The sequence below is a fragment of the Lutjanus erythropterus genome, chromosome 20 (genome assembly GCF_056507025.1).
Source record: "Lutjanus erythropterus isolate fLutEry1 chromosome 20, fLutEry1.hap2, whole genome shotgun sequence".
Taxonomy (NCBI): Eukaryota; Metazoa; Chordata; class Actinopteri; order Lutjaniformes; family Lutjanidae; genus Lutjanus; species Lutjanus erythropterus.
The window spans coordinates 29,238,672-29,264,686 of NC_139336.1; the positions used below are offsets into that span (position 1 = coordinate 29,238,672).

General features: G+C 40.0%; 1 protein-coding gene across 1 annotated transcript in view; it reads right to left on the reverse strand.

Moving 5' to 3' along the window:
- znf462 (zinc finger protein 462) overlaps positions 1 to 22,467 on the reverse strand; it is a 72,166-nt gene extending 49,699 nt beyond the window's left edge. Inside the window, exon 1 of the mRNA XM_084745657.1 lies at positions 21,871 to 22,467. The gene's annotated coding sequence lies outside the window, so the exon portion shown is untranslated. The remainder of the gene's footprint in view (positions 1 to 21,870) is intronic.
- Positions 22,468 to 26,015: the final 3,548 nt, after the last annotated feature.

A 26,015-nucleotide genomic window follows, 5' to 3' on the forward strand; every position in this document is an offset into this window, starting at 1 on the left:
CTGAGGTAAGGCTTCAGTTTCAAAGTGTTTTTGTTGCTCATCCTTCACCTGGTGTCTGCATCATGTGGTGTAAGATTTAGAGCCTGTCGATGAGATAATACTCAACCGTGCTGGTTTACGTAAGACTTTATCTTCCATTTCTACTATCAAAGCATTTTGTAGACATTTGGTTGTAATTTGGCACCAAATAAACATAAATTGATACTTATTAAATGAAGATGCGCAGCTTTTTATAACATAATAGCCACTTAAGTAATTTTTGAGGCAAAAATGCCAAATATTTCAAATATTTTCCTTGTTTTATGTGATGGGAACCTGAATATTTTTGTTTCAGACAGCTGGTCTAGCAAAGCAATCGATCTGCGTTATTATTTACACTGTTATACACTCCATGAAAGGGTGCACATGGTCTGCAACAATGCTTAGGTATAAAAGTAACATCCACATGGACGGCAGGACCCAAAGTTTCCCAGCAGAACGTTGCTCAAAGCATCACACTGCCTCCGCCGGCTCGCCTTCTTCCCATAGTGCATCCTGGTGCCATGTGTTCCCCAGGTAAGCAACGCACACGCACCCGGCCGTCCACGTGATTCATCAGACCAGGCCACCTTCTTCCATTGCTCCGTGGTCCAGTTCTGATGCTCACATGCCCATTGTCGGCACTTTTGGTCTGCGGCTATGCAGCCTCATACGCAACAGCTATTCTGACACCTTTCTATCAGAATCAGCAATTTGAACAACAGTAGCTCGTCTTTTCCGTTCCTTCCTTGGACCACTTTTGACAGATACTGACCCGTGCAGACCGGGAACAACCCCTGGCATATTTAAACCAACAATGAAACAATAAATTAAGGTAATAACTGCCAGATTGATCAACGACAAAGAAAACTATTTGTTGCAGCTCAAAACCAGATTACTGGTTCTGTGTATGTGTGTGTGTTCTCTGCCTGAAAAGACACACACACACACACGCACAAATTTAAACTTAAGTGTCTTTCATGTGCAGCACTTATCAAAGGAATATTTTGTAGTCTTTTTAGAGTTACCTCTGCATCATTTTCTGACAAAAGTTTTCTACTTTGATTGTAAACGACATCTGAAGGATGTGCAGGCTGCAGTTCAATGCAAAACGTGAAAATCTCCATAACCTGAGAAAATAAAAAGAAGATTCCAAGATGCTGAAGGGAGAGCCAGATCTCTTCAAAGCGGACAATACGTGGGGCTGCACTTATCAGGGTTATAACTACATCAGACACACAACAGGCTGAAAAGACGCTCATGCTTAATGGAGCGCCGGCGCAGTCCAGACTCGGTGACAGCCACCACCATCCGGGCTGCTCTGAGTTGCAAATAGAGCCACCACAGACGCTGACTGGAGGGTCAGGACAACTGAGTCACTCCTTCCACATCTGTGGGAAATCTTAACACACCATTTCTGTGTGAGCTGCAGCGAACTCACTTGACCTTAGCATCCTTATATACCACAAAAACAGCTTGATCTTTAACGACTGCACATTCAATTATGTCACAGCCCTGGACATAAAACAGAGTAATGAAAATAATGTTCTCTTTGCCTTATCTATGGAAAATACAACACCTAATGAATTTAAAGCATCAAACAATGACTGATTATTCATTTTTGTTTAAATGTCGAAAATGGGGTTTATTACAATTTCCCACAACCCGAGGTAGTTTCTTAGAATACTTGGTTTTATCTTGACTATTCATCCAAAACCCAAAGATAAGCAGTTTTACTGTCATACATGACTCTAAGGGGAAGAAATGAAAAGTTGATTTTAATAAAAATGCAACCTCACTCAACACTCTGGGGTTTTACTGCTGGAATGACCAGTAAGTTAGCTCATGCAGGCTCATGTTAGCTAACGTTAGCAAAGTTTAAGCAGAAGTTCCTGTGAAACTGAGAACACTGAGTCAAATTTTCACTTGTGGCCACAAGCAGCCCTGGGAGACTCATACAGATGCACAAGGTACCTGTTATCAACTGAACGAGCCAAACCCGGCTGCTGACGAAGAATAAAGAGCGAGAACACGTCCTCATACGTGAACGACAGCCCAAAGGCTTACTGGGCCTTAACTACGTGGCATAAGTCACGTGACATGTGACACGTGGTTTACGTTGTGAAAGGCTTGCAGGTTGGTTCAATTTTGGGAATAGAACTTCTTGGTTTACGGTTAGGAAAAGATTTCAGCTTGGGTTAAAGTTATTCAAGACTCTATCTTTGTCCCGGTCTTTGTTCACTTTCACCTCTCTTATAGAATTGTTTGCAGCCTCAGAAGGCAGCTGTTTTGGGAGAAAAAAGGTCTAAAACAGTCCAATACACTCTCTGCTCAGCACCAAATGGCAGATACAGTTAGCAACTAACTGGTAAACAATAGTGAAGCATTTAGCAGCTAAAGAGGCAGATATTTCCCTCAGGAGTCAGCAGACACCAAAAAACAGGTAAAAAAGCGTGAATATTGGACTGTCATTCACCAGATGGACACAAACACTACTGTTTGCTGTACTGTACTGTTTGCTATCAAGTTTCCACTGCAAAAAAACAGATATTTAAATTAAAGTAAATAAACAAATAACAGGATGTTACCTTCAGTATTATAGGGTCAGACACATTTATGTTATCATTCCTGCTGTATTATTTCTGCTGAACAGACACAGGGCTGCTGCAGGCGCTGAAACCACAGCCAAAGGGTAACCAGGGAGCATAATTAACATTTGGACAGTTAGACTGTCAGCTGACATGCAACCATATGTGCATGTGTCTTCATTCTCTAAGCCAGGCATGCACGACATTCATACTGTAAGGAAAAAAAAAACCACAAATGCACACAGTTACCAAGCAGCACCATCACCACCTCAAACACACACACACGCACACACACACGGTCTGAATTTCAGCGTCAACTTGTTTTGGATTCTTCATAGCTTTGCCTCACCTTAAAGGAGGCAGTTCTGAATATGTCACGGCGCATTATTCCCTAAAAAGCCTCTCCCAGGATTTTCTTACTGAAACACACACTTTGGGAGTTATTTTGGTTCAGATTAAGAATGGTGCCCTCAAATACGAGCCAGCCAAAATAGCAGCGTCTGGTTTGTAGCGATTCTTTGGCCCGCGAGCAGCTTACACTCATGTTGGCTCACAGTTCGGCTTTTATCTGTGTGGCAGATAACAACACTAGTTCAAAAAAGAAAAGCTGGTCCGACCCGAACGACCTTCATATTCCAATAATCCCGTCAACAGAATAACATATTGACAGATAAAAACCACAACACTGGACAGGAGTCACTGACACACACAGGTTCTGTGTATCGTTAATGTTCATCGTGTTCAGGATTCACAGATTTTCATGAAAAAGCAGATCAATTTAAATATGTTTTCACGCTATCGTTGTGTCCTTTTACACCCAGAGGTGTTGAGTTTCCTGCTGCATGAAGACACCAAAGTTTACAGTAAACTCAGTCCTCGTGCAAGAAGGAGAGTGCAGACAATGATGAGCGAAGAGAAAGAAAATGCAAATTAGGTGCTGGTTTTGCAAAAGAAAAGGACTATAAGTATCAGTTTCATTACTACTATACTGAACTCAATGTGACATCTTCAGATTACAAGTCCAAAAACCCCTAAAGATTAGAGTTTACAACAATATTAAAACAGAGAAAAACCACGAATTCTCACGTCTAAGGAACTGGAACTGGCAAATGTTTGTCATTTTAAGTCATAGTCAAGCAGTTTGTCCAACACTTTGGTCCAGACTGCAATATTTCAACAACCACTGGATGGATTACCATGGAATTTGCTGCAGAGTAGATTAAGATGTATCCTAATTACTTTGGTGATCCCCTGACTTCTCATCCAGCTCCATCATTAGGACAAAGTTTACTCTGGTTTAAGACTAAATACCTGCTGCTAGGAGAAGTTAGCCTTCAACGCTTTCTGCCAGAAAGCTATTCTTGGGTAGATTTAAGGGGAATAATAGCAAAATTTCTGCCAGAAATAAAGTCCTAAGGCTAACACCTCCCATGTGCTAAATACGTTTGAAGCTAATGATGTTCCCATCAATCTCAGCAAATGTTAGCATGCTAACAGGCTAAACTAAGATGGGCAACATGATAAACAACATCATGCCTGTTAATCATAAACATTTAAGCATTATCAGTGTGAGCATGTTAGCATGCTGATGTTAGCATTTAGGTCAAAACACAGCTGTGTCTGAGAGCAGCTTCACAGAGCAGCACGACTGTAGACTCACATGATATTTGCCATGATATTCAACATATTTCCTACATTTTTAAATTTATTTCTTTACTTCCTTATTTCAGGTTCAAAATATAATCAGAAAATAACTACAAGGGCACTCAGAGAGCACAGACATCTGCCTAGTCCAGTCTTCAGTGATACAAATTATGCAGATAACCTTTAAATAGGGATATTTTAGTTGTATTGTTATATAAAAAGTAGTAAGGATGACTTAAAACAAAGCTTATCTGTTACATATCTAATGCATTTGTTCCTACTGTGATGTCTGAGGTGGCTGTTGATGTTTTGTATGTTTAGTCGCAGCAAATGTTTCATTTTGCTAAAGACACTAGCGCTATAATCAACCCATCGCAACAAAGTTAAAAAAATAATATTAATCATTTATGTATCCACCCTGTGATGCAGAGCGGTTCCTCCTTGGCTGATGCTACACCCTTCCAGCAACTTCCATAAAAAAAAAAAAAAAAAACAAGCTGTTAATTTTTCCATAATCCTGCTGACAAACAGACAAACAGACACAACCTCCAAACAATATGTGATCATGCTGACATGACCCATATGACCTAGCAGAGTTACTTTGGCTCCTAATGCCTTGATTATTGCACATAAACACGTAATAACAATCCACTTTGATCTTATAGGTAATCTAATAAACGTTGACATTGGAATTACTTTACAAAAACACAATCTCACCGCCTGAATGTGACACATTGATATCTTATTTCTATCTTGTTGTCTTGATGAGCATATCTGTTTCATTACGGCGGTGTTTGAGCTCTCGGGTGATAAGAACAACAGACAGCTGGACAGTGACCTCCCTCCTCTGACTGACTTGACTGATCAGAGCAGCACAGAGCTTCCTTAAATGATGTGATCACATGGCGCTGCTCATTTTGAGGAAGTCTGAATACACAGAGATGAGACATCGATCCCACCTGGCCGATCAATGGGCCGAGCCTTTTCAGAGGAGATGTGAGGAATCAATAATGTTCGGTATGAACGTTTTGTCATAACATTCATCAGACATCTGCTGGAATGGGATGACAGGAATGAGAATGGCATGAAAAACAGCAGAAGTAAAAGCAGAACAGAGCTGGAAATACATCAGTAATGTCATCGCACACCTCCCTACTTACATTTTAACTTTTGATTTTAATTATTTTAAGATGAGATGCAAGCAGCAATGATAATTTTTATAGATTCTACATTCTCTGAGGTCAACATGCTGAATAATTAGGTCAGATCGAGCAGCAATGTCAATCATCTTTTAAGACAAATCACCAGCAGCAGCTACACATTTGAGACCATATCATATTCATAATGAGTCGACAGGCCAAAAAGTCCAAAACATCAACCACCTGGCTAAAAACGCTGGTGCTAATCTGGCAACAAATCTGTGGGGAGGGAGCATATGGCATTCAAAAAAAGTAGGTCAACCATTAACCAGCTAACACAGTCTTGACCAGAAACATTCTTCCAGCACTCCCTCATCTTAAGCCACAAGTCCTTCCGAAATATGTCACGTGGAGCAAAAAAACATCCTGCATTCAAGAAAAGAGAACTAACATGTTTTGCAAATTAAAATGCATACATTTCAAAATAAAATCCTCTGCTGCTCAGTTCAGTTCACTCAGGGTTTTTTTTTTTTTTTTTTGCTGCCACAGCGTGACATGATCTAGTCTGACCAGCAGCTTACGGTGGCTAATGCTAGCTAAGGTTAGCAAGCAAAGCAATGTAACTGACTTTATTAAGTCAGTTCTTTGACCTTATGCCTTCCTTTCTTCTCTGCCGGTGTTACTGTTAAATTACATTTGCCTCCACCTGTTTAAACAGCGGCTGTTATTCTGCAAAAGTTACATGGGGTCACTTTAAATAAAGTCAATCGAGGGTCTGGCCGTGCTGTGGGCAGGGCAGAGTCAGAATTTAGGTGCATTTAGAAATGTTTATGACTGTTGTCATTAAGTGTTATCAGTCAATTATTCCTTTTATAATGCAAAGCTGACACTGACGCTTTACCTTAAGTCCAGGAAATTACTCATGACACTGTTACAAAAGCCTTTGACAGTGTAATAAAACTTAACGACATCTTTATGAGCAGACAAAAATGTACAACTTTACTTGAGGTCAAAGAAAATATTCGTGATGATCTTATAACAGTCTCATATGACAGTTTAATGTAATGTTGAAACATAAATAATTATTATTGGCTGGTTCATGACAAAGACATCTCAAGCAACGTCAGCTTTGCATTAAAAATGACACATTGACCATATGACACATAACAACAACAGTCATAAATATTTATGAGGACTCATGACTTCATATTATTGGGAGGTGTCATGACATAGTTATGACTGTGTGATCTTTTACACACCCCAACAAAATTTAGTGCTGGACACACACAAAAAAAAAAAAATGGATGCAGCCACAGAAAGTTCCACAAATATTCTTTTTCCTCTTAAAACTAAAAGCATTTACAGTTTGTCAAATCAAATTATACTGTGTGTATTCTACAGCATGTGGGATGGTGTTTATTTTATATATATGTTTAGTTCTGCTGTGCAATATTACTTTTAATGTCACGTTTTAATATCATGTGCAATATTACTTTCACTATCACTATTACTTTTCATTATTATCATGCACAACTATGTTTAATATCATGTGCTATTTTCACAGTCACTGTCTGGTGCAATACAACTTTTTATTGCCTCTCAACATCACTGCCAATATTACTTTCAATATAATTGCCTAGTTTTTCTATTTAGCTTACTCTTGTACTTATTATCTTATTTCTATTGTTATTATAGGCACTGTTTTCAGTACATGTGGATTTTCTTTTCAGCCACAGTAACACGTGACTTTCTTTCTTAACTTTTTTTCCTTTACAGTGGAAACATATTCTCAAAAGTGTCTAGCCAACACAGCAGCTGTGTATTACGGGCCGTGCATTACAGTAACCATTGTCCTCAGGGTAATGACCTGTCCTCCATGTGCCGTCGCTCTATATTTAGGGATTAAGATCAAAACATTCTACCTTGGTTTCATCGGATCACAAGCTCCACTTCCTGTCATGGGAATGAACCACACGCTTGCAGAGTTAACATGTGCTTTTTGGTGAGAAGCACTGTGGTCTTCATCTTGTTGCCCCTCAGCTCAGAAGTGTTCAGAACACATCAAACTCCTGCTAAGTGCATGTTGTGGACAGACTCTGCAATACAGTCCTTCGGTTATTTTTAGCTCGCTGTTGGCCTCCTGGTAGTTTTTCCTTCAGAGCTTCCTCTTTACATGACCATCCATCACAGAAAGATGACCTAGTCTAGATAAGGTCCTGATGGAGCCACAGTTCCTCCAAGTCTCAAGTTTCTCTTCACTTCATTTCAGAAAAAAAGGATCTTAAATCTGATTTTAGATGTTTCCTAAGCTGAGTCTAATTGGAATTACTTCACTTCATTTAAGAAAAATTAGCTCACTCCTTACTTTTCAAGGCAGCTAAGTGAGTCTTAACACAATTACAACCCTGAGTTAATGAGGTATGTGCATATACTTGCACAGCCAAAGTGTTTGAGACTACAAACGGCAGCCTTTTGTGCTTAACTTTCTTTCCTGGTTACTTTAACTGAATAATGAGGCAGAAAAAAAAAAAAAAAAACAGTCTGGATTTTTGGTGAACGTTCAGGAAACCCGCTCAGTAATCCCACATTGTCTCAGGGGACTGGTAAATACAGGTGCAGAGCCTTTCAGACGCTGCAATCCAGCGAGCTTTGCTGATCTGTCTACAGTCTGACCTTCACTGGTGTCACATTCAGAGGGCGTTAAAAGGAAACACCTCACCGCTGCCGCAGGCCCACGCGACCCTTAAGGATTCTGGGTAAAGGAGAAGATCATGTAGGCTTACCGCCACCCTATTAGAATGACTGAACGAAGGTTTAATGGGAGAAAATGAAGCCGGAAATGCAGAACTGACTTTTATTTTTTTTGTGCTGTATCACTGATTGTGTGGTTACACAATGTTACTGCCCTTAAAGGGACAGTTCAGCTGTAGAGATGTCTGCCTTCCCTCGAATATGACTGAACTAAACGTCACTCAAAAAGTCACATTTGAAAAATTTAACGGCAAGTGTGCATCCACTCACGGGCTAGAGATGACACATCGACCAAGAAAGACACCATTAATGTTTACGTTCTGGCCTCTCGTCCATGAGTAGATGCACGCTTCTGTCTGTGCCAGGGCAGGAACCTTGGCCACGGTAACCCCCCCAGTTTGGCCTTAAAAAATGATCTGTCCTTGACGCCCCGCCCACACCACCCCAGCTGATTTAGCTATCTTCTCCTCTGCCTCTTTCCTGTGCACACAGTTTTTAGACACCAGTGTTATTTGTTGAGACTCTAATTGGGCAACAACAAGTGAAATGCTGCGCACACAACCAGTGGTGGGTTAGTTCTCGAGCCTGGAATGAACCGCTGGAAAACCACCAGGCAATTTAAGTGCGATGCGGACTCACGGCAGAGACAAAGCATGGACACAAGTGTCGACATCATAAAAACTTTCTACGAACTACCATCTACAATTCTGTGATGTACACTGCAGACTGGAGACTCTGTTAACGTTAACACACAGCGAGATTCGCGTTATATACGGTCGTTGCCGCCATCCAATGCAGTGCTGTCCACGTACTGTTTCTCTCTATGGAAGACCACTGTGATGAATAAAGGAGTTCCCTTATTATTATAATGAAGACCTCTCAAAATAATGAATGAGTATGTCATTATTATTCAATCACTGTTTCAATAAAGTTTCTCATTATTTTGAAATACCAACTCATTATATATAGCACTCTACTTAGTATGTTGTCTTTATAAAGACTAACCTCTGACTGACCTCCGGTGTCCTTGTGCTTAGTGGAACAAATTAGGAGAAAAATTGCACAAAACTAAAATCATTCTTAAATCTAAAGTTAAATTAATTATTTCCATGGACTTAAAATGGTTCTTTTGTTCGCTGGCCTTCGCCTTTACGTTCAATAGAAAGAAAATAGTTCCTCTGTGAAACTGCTCACAACGAGGTTTGTGGATCATCTTGAGTAACCAGGTCAAGATTTCTGAAAAGAGACATCGCTGTTGAGTTTCTAAAATGTATTTTTTTTTTCTGCTTTGAGCACAACAGGCAAATACAGTTTCATTTAGTTTAATTATATTTGAGAGAAGACCAGATATATCCAACTCTCACACCACAACAATGCAGATGGATAAATAGCACTACAGGCAAAAGGAAAAATATGTCTTTTTGATTTTGAGGTGAACTGTCCCTTTAAAACTAGTTTACTATCAATATCATGCATGCGATCTCACCTTATTCAACATCAAAGTTAATGCATTACATGATATGAACATGCACCACCTCGGCAATAAAGAACAACAAGCAGAGTCTGGAGCACCGGAGGAGTTTGATCTTTGGACCTCAAAGTATTCTGCTGACTGAGGCCTTCAAGCAAGTCCTCACATCAAAAACAGCCACAGAGACTGAAAGAGAGAGGGAGGAACGCCATCAGCATGGCTCCCAGTTGCAATGCTATGCTAATCCCAGGAAGAGAAGATAATTTTCTATTTTATGTGTGTGTCGTCCATACTGCAAGGTCAGACAGTGCTTGTGTCAGCCTGTCTCTCTCTGACAGATGGTTACCTGACATCACCCACCCAGTCAGACGGCCTTTAATACTTAATATCGCTGCACTCACTCTCCTATTTATATTCTTTCTTTGGGAACCAAGACGTTTCTTCTCTCAATCAAAAGACATCCGACTTGCTAATTACATGTTTCCCTCTAAAGCTGCATCAAAAAAAAAAAAAAAGAAAAAGAAAGAAAGACGCTGGCCATCATGGTGCAAGTAACCTTGCTCCAAGGGTAGCCTTTGTGTTTAGCAAAGGGCTCAGATTGTGCCTCATGAAAAGGAGGACGGCTGCGACACAGAGCACTCGGTGGCAACATTTGACCTCTTTTGCACAGAAGATAATGACCAAGCAGATTAGGAGGAGACAAGCATTAATGGCCATCTTCCATGTGGCTGCTGTCGTCAGGTTGTCATGGTGAAAACTCAAATAGGAAAAAAACGAAAAGGAAAATACTACTCCATTCAACATGTTAGTGCTTTTACATCTGCATTTCACGTTTTTAATCATGAGAGTTATTTGTGTGACCTTCAGGCCTGCAAATTTTCACAAAGCAACAAAACAGGGGGCTGGTAAATCCCTCAGCTAAAGCCTGCTGGGTGTGAAGGTTAGAAAATGAATACCCTTACACAGTCACTCTCTTCATTCCTGTTAACAAAACCCAAAAATGAATCTTTTCATCTAAGCTGATCTCTTTCTCTTCCTTGCCAGCGCGTCTGCTCAATGCAAAAAGCACCACGTGAAAAATGCAGTTAATAACAGAAGTCAGAACCCAGGAAATCAAGTGAGGATGAGACATGCACAAGTTTGAATTCTCTGGAAGTGCTCAACCTCCCTTCAGTATAGTCACCTCACTTGGCTGCTCTCTCGTCTCTTTCTCTCTCGGGGCTGACAGAATTATCTTCTGCATCAGAGCTGAGGCTGGGCCAACGCTCCACACACAGAGGACTCCATTTCACACAGCCGGCCCCACTGTGGCCAAGGAGACACAGCCAATCATGCTGGAGTGTCAGTGGCACGGCCATCCACCATTTTGTGCTCCTCAAGGTCTTTGACTGTCCTGCTCAGCTGTGAGCGTGGTGCATGGAGCTGCCTCGGCTCTGCTCGCTTCTGCTATCTTGTTACACAGATGGAAGTGTTTAACTTTAAGAGCACAGACCTGAGCGAGCAGCTTCCCCTCCTGTCTGTTCCTCCGCAGACTGTCATGGCAGTCAGCAAAAAGCAGAAGTGAGATGTGTGGTTTTTTTGTTCGCTGCAAAGATGGCCACCTAGAGTGCGGCTCTGCTGTTCTTCATGAGCTGAAGGCAACGTCCTGAAGAGATCTGAGGGCTGTGCCTCTAAATATGGAGCTTTCACTCTCCCTGACATGCAGAACTTTAAGAAGATGTGTGTAATCTTCTGTAGATAACTTGATCAAATACAGGTGACCCAAAAATTCTTGTTCCAGTGCTTCTCTGAGAGAGGTACAATCTTTCTTTTCTAGACTGAAAAGCTTAGAAGATAAAACTTGGGGCAACCCTCAGCAACATGATTAAATATTCCATCCAAAAATGATTAAGTGCACAATTTAATTAATCGCCTTAGGCGTGATTATTTTTGCAATTTTATATGGGAAGGAATAGGTAGATATATTTGGCTTTCTCAAGAGGTTTCTTCCCTCGAGCTCCAAGAGAAAAATTCACAGAAAAGGGATTCTATCGAGCACTGTACACAAGTAGGCTGCAGCAAAAATACACAATAAACCATACGGGTTCACAGTCTGCTTCATTCAGATGTCCTAAGGCTCGGGTTCGTGGGCTAAATAAACATCACCGAAGAGTCAGGGCAAGTGAAGGATGTCCAAGGACAGATCTTGGAGAGAAACCAGGAAGTGTTTTTCCACCAAGACAATTACTCCAGGAAACCTTTACATTCCACGACGCAGGCTTGTAGTTCATCTCTGGTAGGAAACCATTTCCTGATGTAAATCAATCTGGGGCTGTAGGCTCAAATAAATCCTGTATTTTCTCAAACAAAACACACAGGCCACTGGGAACAAACTACACACACTAAAGCTGTATTTCCACTGCAGGAACTTTCCCCAAGGACCAGGAACCTTTAGAGGAAGTCACCGCATTTTCACCACAGGGACCAACATTTTTTTTTTTTTAGCAAGAACTTGGAACGTTGAACATCTCTGATTCATATGTCTTTGCAGGTCTTTAGACCACGGTGGAAACAGAGACAATAAGAGGCTGAAAGAACCTTTTAAGCCACATTTCCACTGCAAGAACTTTCCCCAGGGACTTTTCCACCACAGGGACCAAATTCAGTTCAGTTCCAGAGGTATTATTTAACCCCCCCAAATGTCTTTGCTCAAGAGGTAGTACTTTCTAAACTGGACCTTGGCGGGGTGGGGCTGGTCAAGTACTCGCAGCATTTTATTTCAGCAACCACTTTTTTTGATTGTGCTTCAACACATCAACAAATAGTTAAAGGAGAAAGCATACGACACATGGAGCGATGACAAAATCCAGGCCTCCATTGTCGTATAGTCGAAAATGACGTGTAAAAACTGTTTTTGCTTTTTCATACGTCAGAGGACTACTTTACCTAATCTTTGCTGGTCTTCAGACCGCAGTGGAGACAGACAATAATGGGCTGAAGGAAGCTTTTAAGCCACAATAACCATCTCCAGGGCAGTAGGAACCGAGTTATTTCAGCCAACATTTTGAAAAATCTACAACCGCAAGTTGTACTTTGACACCTCAACGTGGAGTTACACAGGAAAGCAAACGTCAGGAAAACAACAAAAGTCCAACAAAGTCCAGGCCTCCGCTGATGAATGGTCAACCACAAAAATGACACCTTAACATATGTCAGTGAACTACTTTCCTTATCTGCACGGGTCTTTAGACTGTGGTGGAAACAGACAATAACAGACTGAAGAAAGCTTTAAGGTCACATTTACACAACAAGAACTTTACAATTTCCACAAATGGGACCAGGGAAGGGCTGCACAATATAGTGAAAAAGACATAGTGTGATTATTTTGACTGATTGCAATATGATTAGTGGGAATGATTTCCTTTCCTTTCCTTTCCTTTTTTTAATTGCAATTTTCACTTTTACTGAAAAAAAAAATTAAGATCATGATATATGATATTTGTTTCAAAAAACTGCAATATGGTTCTGGTTCTGCGATTTAGATATTCTACTTGGCCATACTGCGATCTTGATAATAATGTGATTAATTGTGCAGCCCTAGACCAGATCTCTTGAGCTGCCAAACTCCAGCCCAGTAACTGAGTTAAGTTTATTATTTGTATGATGTGACTTCCTTCTCACTTTGAACAAAAACTGCTGAGGCCTGTTATCTCATCTCAATCAACCGTCAAAAACCTTCATTTCGTTCCTGTTTTCCTTTCATCTATTAAAAAAAAAAAGCCTTCAGCAGTGTCCAATTCCACCAATTCACCAGAAAAGAACAAGGACGAGAAAAGGCTGCGAGATGCACTGAAGGGATTCTTGTAAGTGGTGCTCAGTGGACAACTGCCAGAAAACACTGCAATGCTGACTTCCTTGTAAGCCTGACATGGCAGTTACTACAGTTACAGGGAGTGGGTGAGGTTACAGGCTCGTCAGGATGGAGTATTTCAGAGTGACCAAAAGAGGACATGGGAAGCAATAAAACAAAGAGAAAGAGCTGAAAAGTCAAACTCAAGTCTGGTTGACACACAGAACCGCTGGATGAAAGATGTTTTTTTTTTTTTTTTTTGTCTGGACAGCTTTTTCAAGCCTAATCTAGAAAGAGAAGAGGTGAGGTTCCTCTCCAGGTTCACCAAACCGACCTCTTGAGGCAACAAGTTTGAGAAGGGAAAGATGAGAGACCCATCAATATTAACTTACCACCGAGACCTCCTTTCCAAGCTCTTAAATATTTAATCGTCCTTGGACAGCTCTGTTGCTTCGTAGGCCGAGCCAGTGTGGATCCCTTCTACAAGACCACTCCTGTTCCTGCTCAATGAAGGCCTTGTCCGGTGGCACCACACTGCCCAAGGAACGGGCGTCTCCAAAGAATTCAGGATTTTTTCCACCACAGGCAGCTCGAGGCTGACAAGAGTCGGCTCACTGTGTCTTATTAGAGAAAGGCATAAATCCTGAAGTTAGGCTGGAAACCTGAGCATGCTGCGAATTTATCTCATCAGCACGGCCACTTTACAACTGAACTCCTCATTTTCTGTAAAACTAACCATCTATGTGCTTCACATATGTCCTGAAAACACTGGCCAAGATACAACTGGGAGCTATTCTGAGGGTACCGGCGCTTTTTTTTTTCCCAAAAGGGGGAACCGTGAGCTGTTGATGTTCTGGTGGAAAGCAGAGAGGAGGAACCAGTTTTGCAGCAATGTGATGACAACAACTGACAACAGAAACTGGAATAACACCTCTAGCAAGCCACTTCCTTGTTACACTTAAACCCTGACATGATGGTGTTTGTTAGCCGCACAACGTTCAACCCATGCTTTCATAAACAAAACAAAAAACAGAGCATGTTTATGTTACGGTTGGTAAAATGAAAGAAAAAGTGCCTGTTTGTTATTTGTTCATTGTTCTTTAACACAACAACAAAGAGTTACACAGAGAAGAAGAGGACAAATGGACAGACGACAAAGTCCAGACCTCTGCTGTTATATAGTCCTGCAAAAAGGCATCTAAAAACAGCTGTTGCTTTATCAGACACTCTTAGAAATAAAAGTGCTATCAAGAACCATAAAGGGTTCTTCAACTTGTCCTCATAGAATAACCCTGGAAAAACATTTTATAAAGATTCCACTTGGAATCCTTTCTAATTTTATGTTGGAACCCAACCTAGAACCATCTGTTTAACAGGGAACCATCTAACCCCTAACCCTAACCCTTCTATGATGTTATAGTTCCACCCAGAACCCTCTCTAGAGGTTCTATCCAGTATTTTTCCACCTTCCAAGGGCAGTAACAAGAGCCCAACCAGGGCTTTATCTTAAATAATTAAATTATAGAACGGTTTGCCATCAGAAATGACACATTTAACAAGTAAAACTGCTTTTAAAAAGCATTTAAAGAAATATTTTAATGGCATGATTAATGATCATTAACATGGAACTTTTTTTGATTATGTATCATTTTATTTTCACTTTAATTTCTCACTCTATCATTACTTTGAGCAGAATGAAATGCCGTACTGACTGTTTTTAGATATAATGTTAGATCTTATTAACGTCACTGGTTTTACTGGTGTTGGTTCATCGTTAATTGATTATTTGCCTTGGATTTTTAATGGTTTTACATAATCATGTAATGTTTACATAAGTGGACCCCAGGAAGAGTAGCTGCTACCTTGATAGTGGCTAATGGGGATCCAAATAAATTAATAAGTAAATAAACCCACCCAAGGGGTTTTTCTGTGAGCTCTTCCAACAGTTTTATCAAAGACCAACCCATGGGTTTCTACCAGGAACCGTTATTTCTAAGAGTGTACACAAGTGGACTAATTTCCTGATACTTGCAGGTCCCCATGGAAACACAAGACAATAATGGGCTGAAGAACTTTCTACAGGGGAACCTTTGAACAAACTGACGCCCCTAAAAAGTCCCAACTCGGGGGGTTAGTGCTTTCGAACAGTAACACCTCTAGCAAGCCACTTCCTTGTTGCATTTAAACCATGACATGCTCTTGGTTTTTTAAATAGGCCTAGTTACACAATAACTAATGCTCTCATATCTAAATCAACCATCTAAATCAAGAGAGCAAACATGTTCATGGAGTGAGGGACGTTCGTGAAATGCGAGAGAAAGCGGTGATGTTTTTGCAGGCCTGTAATGACTACAGTGTTTTTGGATCTGGAGGCCTCGGTGTGTTCAGCACACTTACAAGTGTAGCAGCAGGGCCAAGCTGCATCTCATGAGCCATGCATCATGTCAAGAAAGCACTCACTGGAGCATTTCAATTTGCTTTTGTGCGTCTCCCTGGCCTTCTTCAGTGCCCCAGGTAGAGAAGAATGGAAGAGTGCATCACCCAATGTGAGTGAGTGAATGAGAGGGAGGGAGGGAGGGCTGCTGTGTGTGTGTGTGTGTGTGTGTGTGTGTGTGTGTGTGCGCGCAAGAGACACAGAATGAGAGTATCAGAGTGAGTGATGAGCTTCACAACCACTTCCTTCCAGCGTTCGAACCATCACAGAAGTCTCCTCTCTTGTTTAATCCTCTGTCCTCTCTGTGTCGAGCTTTTTAAGCGTAATCCTGAAATACCTTGCAAAAATCCAGTTATGTAATTTTTTTTTCTCTAAAAGTGTCTACCATAGTTCAGTTAAAGCTGAACCGCGACAACAATGTGTGTTAAATATTTCATGCAGAGGTCAAAAAAATATTCAACCAGTTTGATTTGGGTAGCCTTTGTAAGCAGTCCAAACGTATTTAGTCAGTCACACATTTGGACCATGAAATTACAATTAAAAACTACAAGCCCCACGTTGCAAGAAACCGTGTTATCTATTTAATAAATCAAAGCTCTGTAAATATATTAAAATGGTCTGTGTTTAACAACTTAAAACGACTTCAGAAATCTGAAGTTGTTTAGAAGAAGGGCCGGATAAACCTGCTGAAGGGCTCCGGGGCAAAAATGAGCTGTGGGCCCCTACTGAGCCCCCACACGTGTTCCTGCACTTTAATACAGGCCAGCCCCAGGTCAGATTGTGGTGAATAAATTAAACACAAATTAGTTTAAAGATCTGTAGACCATGTAAGCAGAGTATTATAAATACTTAACATATTAAATTAAATTTAGTAGGGCTGCAACTAACGATTATTTTCAGTTTTTTGGATTCAGTCAAATATTATTTTATCCACTTATCTCAAGAGTCACAAAAAGGCAAGAAAAATATATATATAAGATATTCATATGCCTCCAGTCTACAATCTAAATATGTTCAGCTGACTAACACAGCGGTTTCCAAGATGGGGTCCAGGAACAGAATGGGGCCGTTGAGTGGACTGTAGGTGGACCCCAGCCAAACTTAACTTTTATGACATTTTTGGAAGTTGGAGCAACAAGAAAAGAAACAGGTTGGCCGTTTTGATTAACTGTAATTTATATTCCTACTTACAGTCTTACACTCCTCGTTGATTGACTTTAATATCTTTAAACCTAAAAAGAAAAAAGAAAAATAGAGGAGGATTCCTTAAACCGGGGGTCTGTGGTGGGGAAAAGTTTGGGAGGCCTTGGACTAAAATAACATGTAATATGACAGAGAAAAGCAGCGGTTTGTGAAATAGTGGTAACAGAATATATAATGTCCAGTTACACTTTCAAAATAAAAGTCTTGGGTAGGCTGGCACATGGTGAGAGTTTGGAAATGATGGTTTGATTTATAGCTATACTGACCTCGCATGGGAGCCAAACACCTGTTTCCTGTGTTAAAGTCTGTTTGATCCATCCATCCTAACCTCCTCTATATAAATACTGTTTGCCCTTATTACTTTGAAAATCATGCTGTCATGGAAAAAACAATTTGTGTCCATGTGCACGAGTCTATAGATTATGGTTTGTGACTAGTGTTTATGTTTATGTGTCACTAGAACTGTTTAAATAAAACTTAAACTTAGAAAAAGATGTGTGTTTTGTGTAATTTTAGGTTTTAATGATTCAACAATCAGTTAGAGAAAATGCAACAACATTTGCAAGACTAATTTAAGACACACAACCTCTGTAAGAAAGTGCCTCGAGATCAGATATAAATGCAGGATCGACCTGAGGGCCCTGAGCTTTTCAGTTTTTAATTTACTTTACTGGTGTGTATTACCAGACAAATTTCTAATTAATCAAATTACAGCAAAGTAATTGCCATACTGAGAACCTTAAAGGCCTCCGAGAGAGTCGGGGGGGCCCCTGGGGCAGCTACAAACTTTGCCCTGTTAGTAATCCAGCCCTGCTTCACTATAAGACCAGCTACTGGAAATGCCATCTCTGCCACAGCAAAAAGCAAACATCCCTGACCCACATGACCTCCACCGGTGGAGCTGAAGTGAAAACCTGTGCACACAGATTAGCTTGTAGCGTAGCATGAATAAGCTTCGCCACTGGAGAAAAGAGTCAAGAATGTGTTGGAGACTTGTGAAAGTTACTGCAGGAGGCCTGAGTGCAAAGAGACAGAACACGAGAGACAATCTGCGAGCTTCCTCCTCAAAAAAGAAACATCACAACCTCATCCAGAGTCAAATCACTGGGCTCATTTGCAGAACATCCACCATCCACCGCACCCCCGCCTGCCTGCGAGACAAATGTGTCGACCGCAGCAGATTCCTGCCCGGCCCCATCCTCTATCGGCTCCTTCCTTGAGAACCTGTTTGCCCTGCCACGCCAGGGAGAAGGAGCATCGCCACCATTTTGATTGCTCTTCTCAGCCCCAGCATTGTCGCAGCACAGTGTGTCAAGCTCACAGTCTCCTTGTCAGCAAGATTTCACACAGTGGCCAGGGGAACTGCAGAGCGGAGCACCGCCACACACACACACACACACACACACAGGAACACACACATACATACACTACAGCATGCAAACACACCTCCTTCACTCTCCTGACAGGCTGGTCAACAGACACCTTTAGGATATAACGTGTGAAAAGTCCCATCAGGCTGGAGGATAAACAAAGAACATAGAGCTACTTAACAGATGACGGATAACCAAACCTTTTAATGTCTCTTAATATACTTGAAACTAGGGCTTCAACTAATGATTGTTATCACTGCTGATCATTTTCTCAATTAATCAATTAGTCGTTTGGTCCAAAAAACGTCAGAAAATAGTGAAAATGTCAATCAGAGACGTCCTCACATGTCTTGTTTTGTCCACAACCTAATTTACAGTCAAAGAGAACTGAAGAAACCTGAAAGTATTCACGTTTAAGAAGCTGGAATCAGTGAATTTGGACTTTTTCTCATCTTAAAAAATGACTCAGACTGATTAATCACTTATCAAAATAGTTGGTGTTTAATTTAATAGTTGACAGCTAATTGATTCATCATTGCATTCTTGCAATAAATAAACAGAGAAGAGGGCAGCAACTAATGATTATTTTCACTGCAGATTAATGTGTCCCTCATTTTCTCTATTAATTGATTATTGTTTGGTCCACAAAATGTCAGAAAATGGTGAAAAATGTCAATCAGTGTCATCCTTAAATGCCCCGTTTTGTTCACCATTTAAAAGGTATTCAGTTTATTATATCACAGAGGAGCAAAGAAAACAGAAAATATTCTCATTAAAAAAGCTGGAATCAGTTAAATCAATCAATAAATCAAAATAGTGATTTGTTAATTTAATAGTTGACAACTAATGTATTTAAAACGTTATTCATTCCATGCAGGTCAACTTGAAATAATAATTAAATGAGTACAGTCTTGCAACAACAGGCTCACATGCTGCCAGACAACCAGAGACAGGTGTCAACAAGTCCCTGTGTCAATAATTAGGACTGCAACCTATCATTATTTTCACTGTCCATTAATCTGTCAGTCATTTTCAAGATTATCTGATGTGTTGGTTTTTGCCTTGTTCAAAATAGTCAGCGATTAATTCAATAGTTGAAAACTGATCGATTAATCGTTGCAGTTCTGCTTGAAACGACAAGCAGTCCATAAATTTCAGGAAATCGAAAACTGATTAATTGTGAAGTTATACTTGAATCAACAAACGATTAAGTAAAATCTTGCAATAACAAGCACATGTGCTACCACATAAACAGAGAAAGGGGTCCGTTAGTCCTTCTATAAATAACTAGGGCTGCAATTAATGATTATTTTCATTGTTGATTATTTTCTTGATTAATCGATTAGTTGTTTGGTCCATAAAATGTCAGAAAATGGTGAAAAAAATGTTGTCTTGTCTCTTTAAATGTCCTGTTTTGTCCTGTTTTGTCCAGGATGCAAAGATATTCACTTTACTATCATGAAGGAGTAAAGAAAACAGAAAGTATTCACATTTAAGAAGCTGGAGTCAGAGAATTTTGACTTTTGACCAAGTAACAGGTTATCAAAATAGTTGCTGATTATTTTAATAGTCAATTAATCAATTAATTGTTGCGGTTCTACTCAAAACAACAAATAAATAAGTATAATCGAATAATAACAGACACACGTGCCACCAAAATAAACAGAGAGGGGGTCGACTAGTCCCTCTATAAATAATTAAGTCCATAAATTATTAGTAATATAAACAACAATACATTTCTTTTGCATTTAAAGGCATGTCAGAGTGTCCAGAAATCAGATATAAGTGAGAATCTGTCCAAAAACCCTTTCAAAACAAAAGCACAGAATCATCTTGAGAACTTCCTTAAATCTGCAACAGCCATTACTTCACTCAGACACACACGCTGACATTCACACACACACACACACACACACACACACACACACACACACACACTGAGAGAAGGGAGTGTGTGTGTGAGACCACTTTGTTGAACATTAACTACCTGCATGCATGGCCCAAAAAACAACTGCATTGTTCAGCATTAAAATTCCTCTCTCATTCCCATCACAAACACACACAAAACACACACACACACACACACAGTCCCAAAAGTGGCACCTGCAAATCTTTCAGAAATATAAAAAAAATATATATAATAAATAAATAAATCACGACATATCTGCAAGTTAAGTTGAGTTTGAAATTAAAAATTCAGCAAGTTCATGGAGTCAAAGTGCTGAAGTTAACCTTGAAAGCCCCACAGACAGGATCTAACCTCACTTTGCAGAGTTCTTCTTCTGCTTCCTCTGGCTGCACTAAAACTTCCGAGCAGAAGAAGAAGAAGAGGAAGCAGCAGAAACAGAAAGAGCAGAAGAAGAGAGACAGACAGAGAGAGAGACAGAAGAAGAAGAAGAAGAAGAAGAAGAAGAAGAAGAAGAAGAAGATTATGGCCGATTATATTTCTTGAACACACAACCTTTGTTCTGGCGTGAGGGGATCCTGCCTGTCTGACTCCAGGGCTCTCCTTGGAGACTCATCTGCTTTCCTCCATTTTATGGTGAAGCCCTCTTACTAGTCATGACATACCTGACTTTGACACCAGTGACAGCAAATGAAACATAAAAGCATCCAAAATAGTAACAATGTAGCAAAAAAAAAGAGAGAAGAAGAAGCAGAAGATTAGAATAAAAATAGATCCCTGCGCTCAAATTCACCACCATGAAGAGATATCTAGCTCCAACCCTGAAATTATAATCTTTCTTTCTTTAAAAAAAAAAAAAAAAAGGTAGCCTCCTCTTCACACTGGACATGGCTTTCATATAGTGTGTGTGTGTGTGTGAGTGTGTGTGTGTGACTGGACACAGCGGCTATGGCAGCTCCTGTGTGTCGCTAATGGAGGCTGCTGGTTGGGAGAGGAGAGCAATCCGTGCAATGGCTTCTCCATGAAGCTACCGCGGCGCAACAACACGGTCGGTCGGGGGGGACGCACAGCCCGGTTAATTCCCCTGACCAGACATGTCAGAATAACAAAACACTCCTCAAAGAAACACGCAGCTCAGCTAAGGCGACCCCTCTTTTATATATACACCCGCCGTCCATTTCCTTGTGTCACTTCTTTGACAACAAACCCCGACAGGCGACATAGCGAGGAGGCGAGGTAAGGTTGGTTAGGATATAAACTGGGAAGGAAGCGAGAAGACCCACTTGACTTTGGCTGGCTGGCTGCATGGAGCGGCTAAAAAAATCCCCTCTCCTCTCCTGTCCTCCTCCAAAAGACTTTAAAAAAAGGAGAATTGGGAGAAGGAGGAGGAAGGGGGTCAGCTCTTTCCAGGTCATTCTCCAAATTATATCCCATGATCTACCATCGCGACGTTCTCGCAGACCTTGAAAGCCCTTCTTGGCGAAATATAGGAGAATGGAAGAGGAGAAAAAACTCACTGGTACAATCTTCTCCTCAAGCGATCCTCCCAAAAGTTGTCCTCGTAATTTCATGCGTGCGCCCGCTCCGCCGGTCGCTCGGTCTAATGGATGATCGCCATCTTTCCTGCTTCTCCTTTGCTGCAGCTGCAGATGACCTGAGATCCGTCTGTCTCTGAATAATGAGCAACCACCACCACCACACAGACAAGGAGGAAGACAATCTGCAAAGCAGGCTACACACAAAGAAGTTTGGGAGACTAGCAAGCACCAGAGGGTGCACAAGAGTTTACGATGAGACGAGGAGGGAGCATCAGCAGCAGCAGCAGCAGCAGCAGCAGGATGGACAACGTCTCTGTGTTGTGAGAAGCTCATCCTTCATCCAGACTGAAAGGCAGATAGTCAGCATGCGACGCAAAGAGCCTTATCAGCGGCTCAGACCACCAGCAGATACATGCTGAGGGCTCTGTGAATTTTATATAGGCTTTCCATACTGTGTGTGTCTGTCTGCCACGTCATGGGGTTATCTGCAGTTCACTTTGGTGCTGGTGATGCTGCTGCACACTTCAACCAGACACACAGACAGAGACACAGACAGACATATACATAGATAGACAGATTGATTGATTGATTGATAGATAGATTGATAGACTTATAGATAGAAATACAGATCTTGTGAAATAAATATATCAAATAAAGCTGCAACTAAGGATTATTTTAATTTTTGATTCATCTGTTGATCATTTTTATTGAATAAAATATTATTTGTTTGGTCCAGAAAATGGTCAAAAATGTCCATCATTGTTTCCCAAAGTCCAAAGTGATGTCGCTAAATGTCTTGTTTTGTCCACAGTCCAAAAGTATTCAGTGTGCTGACATAGACAAACTGAATTTTGTTTTTTTTTTTTATAAAAAATGAGTCAAAATGATAAATCGACTATCATAATAGCTGGTAATAGTCGATTAATCACTGATTAATTGTTGCAGCTCTAATATCAAAATACACTGCATGCTTTATTTGCCTATAATGCATTATAAACACACTTCTAATGAGTTATAATCTGCTCATAGTGGTGTATAATTATGGTTCTAAGCGCTCATTAACATCCAGAATGTTTTATAACAATATTCGTATCACATGAAGCATTTAATAATATGTAATACATAAATCGATAGGTAGATTTTGTGAAATAAGTCAAATAGGGATACAACCAAATAAAATATTCAGATTTGAGAAGCTGAAATCAAAGGAATTGGACTTTTCTTGTTTGTTGTTATAATAAAAATGACTCAGAACAATTAATCAAACAAAATAGTTGGCAATTAAATTAATAGCCACTTAATAATTGATCATTGTTGCAGCTTTAATATAAAAATTCAAGACATGCTTTATTCATAATACCTGTATATATTGCAAGTTAACACCTTCTATGATGCCCATGTCTATGCTGCATCATAAACATACTTCTAATGAGTTATAAACTGCTCATAGCATTGCATAATTATGGTTATAAGCATTAATAAATATTCATAAAATGTAATAACAATAATCATAACAAATAACACATTCTGTAATGTATTATAGATAGATAGATAGATAGATAGATAGAATTTTTAAATTTTATTTTTAAATATTTTGATTGAACTCTGTACTCTACATTCATTCAAAGAAGGGACTGATATTTATATAAATATATAACCAATATACATCGATATTTAGCTGGGCTCCGTCAATATATCAACTGATTGATATATGGGTCTGACTCTAATACTGTCAGCTTGTTTTTCATTGATTTTATCATACTTTTTTATATGATATTGTCAATTTTCTATTTTCAATTTAGCTTTTGACTTACTTGTTGTCATCTTTATTTAACTTACTTCACAATAAAATCTGATTCTGATACACTCAAACTATTTTAAGAGTTAAATGTACTGCATAATGTACAGTAAAAGTCACTTTCTTCAATTACTGACCTCAGCTGACCTTTAGTTCTTGCAGCTGAATGACTCACGCATGATATAAAGTTCACAATACAGCTTCATTACATTAAAAGTTGTCAACCCACGGAGCCTAGAATTATGGGAAACTATTGTTAGTAGTCTGTTAAACACATTCTAATTCATTCTGTGTAACATTATATCAATCTAAATGCCAATATATTTATTTTTAACACCTGTTTTTTTAGTAATTATGTCAACACTCTGTTTCTACAATGCATTATAAACATACAAGAGCTATAATCTGCACATAGCACCATATAATCCTGGTTATAAGCACTCATAAACATTCAAAATGCTTTGGTCTTTTATCCTGTCCCCTAACCCTTAAAGGATGGTTTCAATAAATAGTACAGATAAATATATAGATTTTTATAAATCACCAGTCAAATCAAAGATTTAATCAGCTTCCAAAGATTTAACTTTTGGCTTTAAATAAAATCCAAACAAATAAACAACATTTTACTTAAGAGTCTTAATTCATTCTGTCCTTCATTCTGAAAAAAAAAAAAGGCTGATGTGTTGTTATTGCATTCTTACTGCTGCAGGCTGCTGCTGCTGCTCTGTCCACCAGCTGCTAACAAAGAGGGAGCCCAAGACAAAAGGTGCAGGGTCCTGCTCAGATGTATGTCAGCAGTGTAAGGATGGGTGGGTAGAGGGCCGGGGCGGGATGGGGGGTGGGGGTTGAGCGGGCACGCATGGGCGGGCGGGTAGCGAGGAGAAGAGCCTACCCTGCATGATCGAGGGACCATAATGTCATCTGAGGAGAACGTTAATCTGCCCTGATGGCTTTTATTGCAAAGAGGTTAACAGTGTGAAATGTCTTTGGAATATTTATATAAGTGATGTTTTTGACATGATGACAATTTAATGAGATATGTAGAGTTCAGAGTTCTTATGTCACTCACTCACAAGTATGAAGCGTATTTGCAAATATTCTTCAAACTTCACACTGAACTTTTGCACATTCCCTGAACAATATTTTGGACATTTCTGCACAACTTGTACAGACCATATTGTACGTACTGTATGCATGATATAAAGCTCACAATAAAGCTTCGTTACATTGAAAGTTGTCTACCCATTTGTCTAGGATGTGTTTTCCATCTTGCAGAATTACTGGAAACTATTATTAGTAGATTATTGAGAACATTGAGAAGTATTCTGTGTAACATCATGTTATTATAAATGCCAAATAATGTATTTTTTAAATACCTGTTTACACTATGGTAACACTTGCAGTATGAACATACTCATAATGCATTATAATCTTCTTATAGCATTGTATAATTATAGTTATAAACACTCATAAATATAGTACTGTGCATAAGTTTTAGGCAGGTGTGAAGAAATGCTGTAAAGAATGATTTCAAAAATATAAAATGTAATTGTTTATTTTTATCAGTTTACAAAATGCAAAGTGAGCGAACAGAAGAAAAATCTAAATCAAATCCTTCCTTCCTTCAAAACAGTTTTTGAAGAACCTCAGCATGTTGTTCCAAACATCCTGGAGGACCAACCACAGATCTTCTGTGGATGTCGGCTGCCTCAGGTCCTTCTGTCTCTTCATGTGATCCCAGACAGACTCCATGATGTTGAGATCAGGGCTCTGTGGGGGTCAAACCATCACTTCCAGGACTCCTTGTTCTTTACGCTGAAGACAGTTCCTAATGTCATTGGCTGGATGTTTGGGGTCGTTGTCCTGCTGCAGATTAAATTTGGGGCCAATCAGACTCCTCCCTGATGGTGTTACATGATGGATGAGTATCTGCCTGTATTTCTCAGCACTGAGGACACCATTAATCCTGACCAAATCCCAAACTCCATTGCAGAACTGCAGCCCCAAACTTGCAAGGAGCCTCCACCATGCTTCACCGTTGCCTGCAGACTCTCATTACTGTAATGCTCTCCAGCTCTTTGGTGAACAAACTGCCTTCTGCTACAGTCAGATATTTCAAATTTTGGCTCATCAGTCCAGAGAAGCTGCTGCCATTTTTCTGCACCCCAGTTCCTCTGTTTTCATGCATAAGTGAGTCACCTGGCCTTGTTTCCATGTCGGAAGTGTGGCTTTTTGGCCGCAATTCTTCCATGAAGGCTTCTCTGGACAGTAGATTGGTGTACCTGGGTCCCACTGGTTTCTGCTAGTTCTGAGATGATTGCACTGC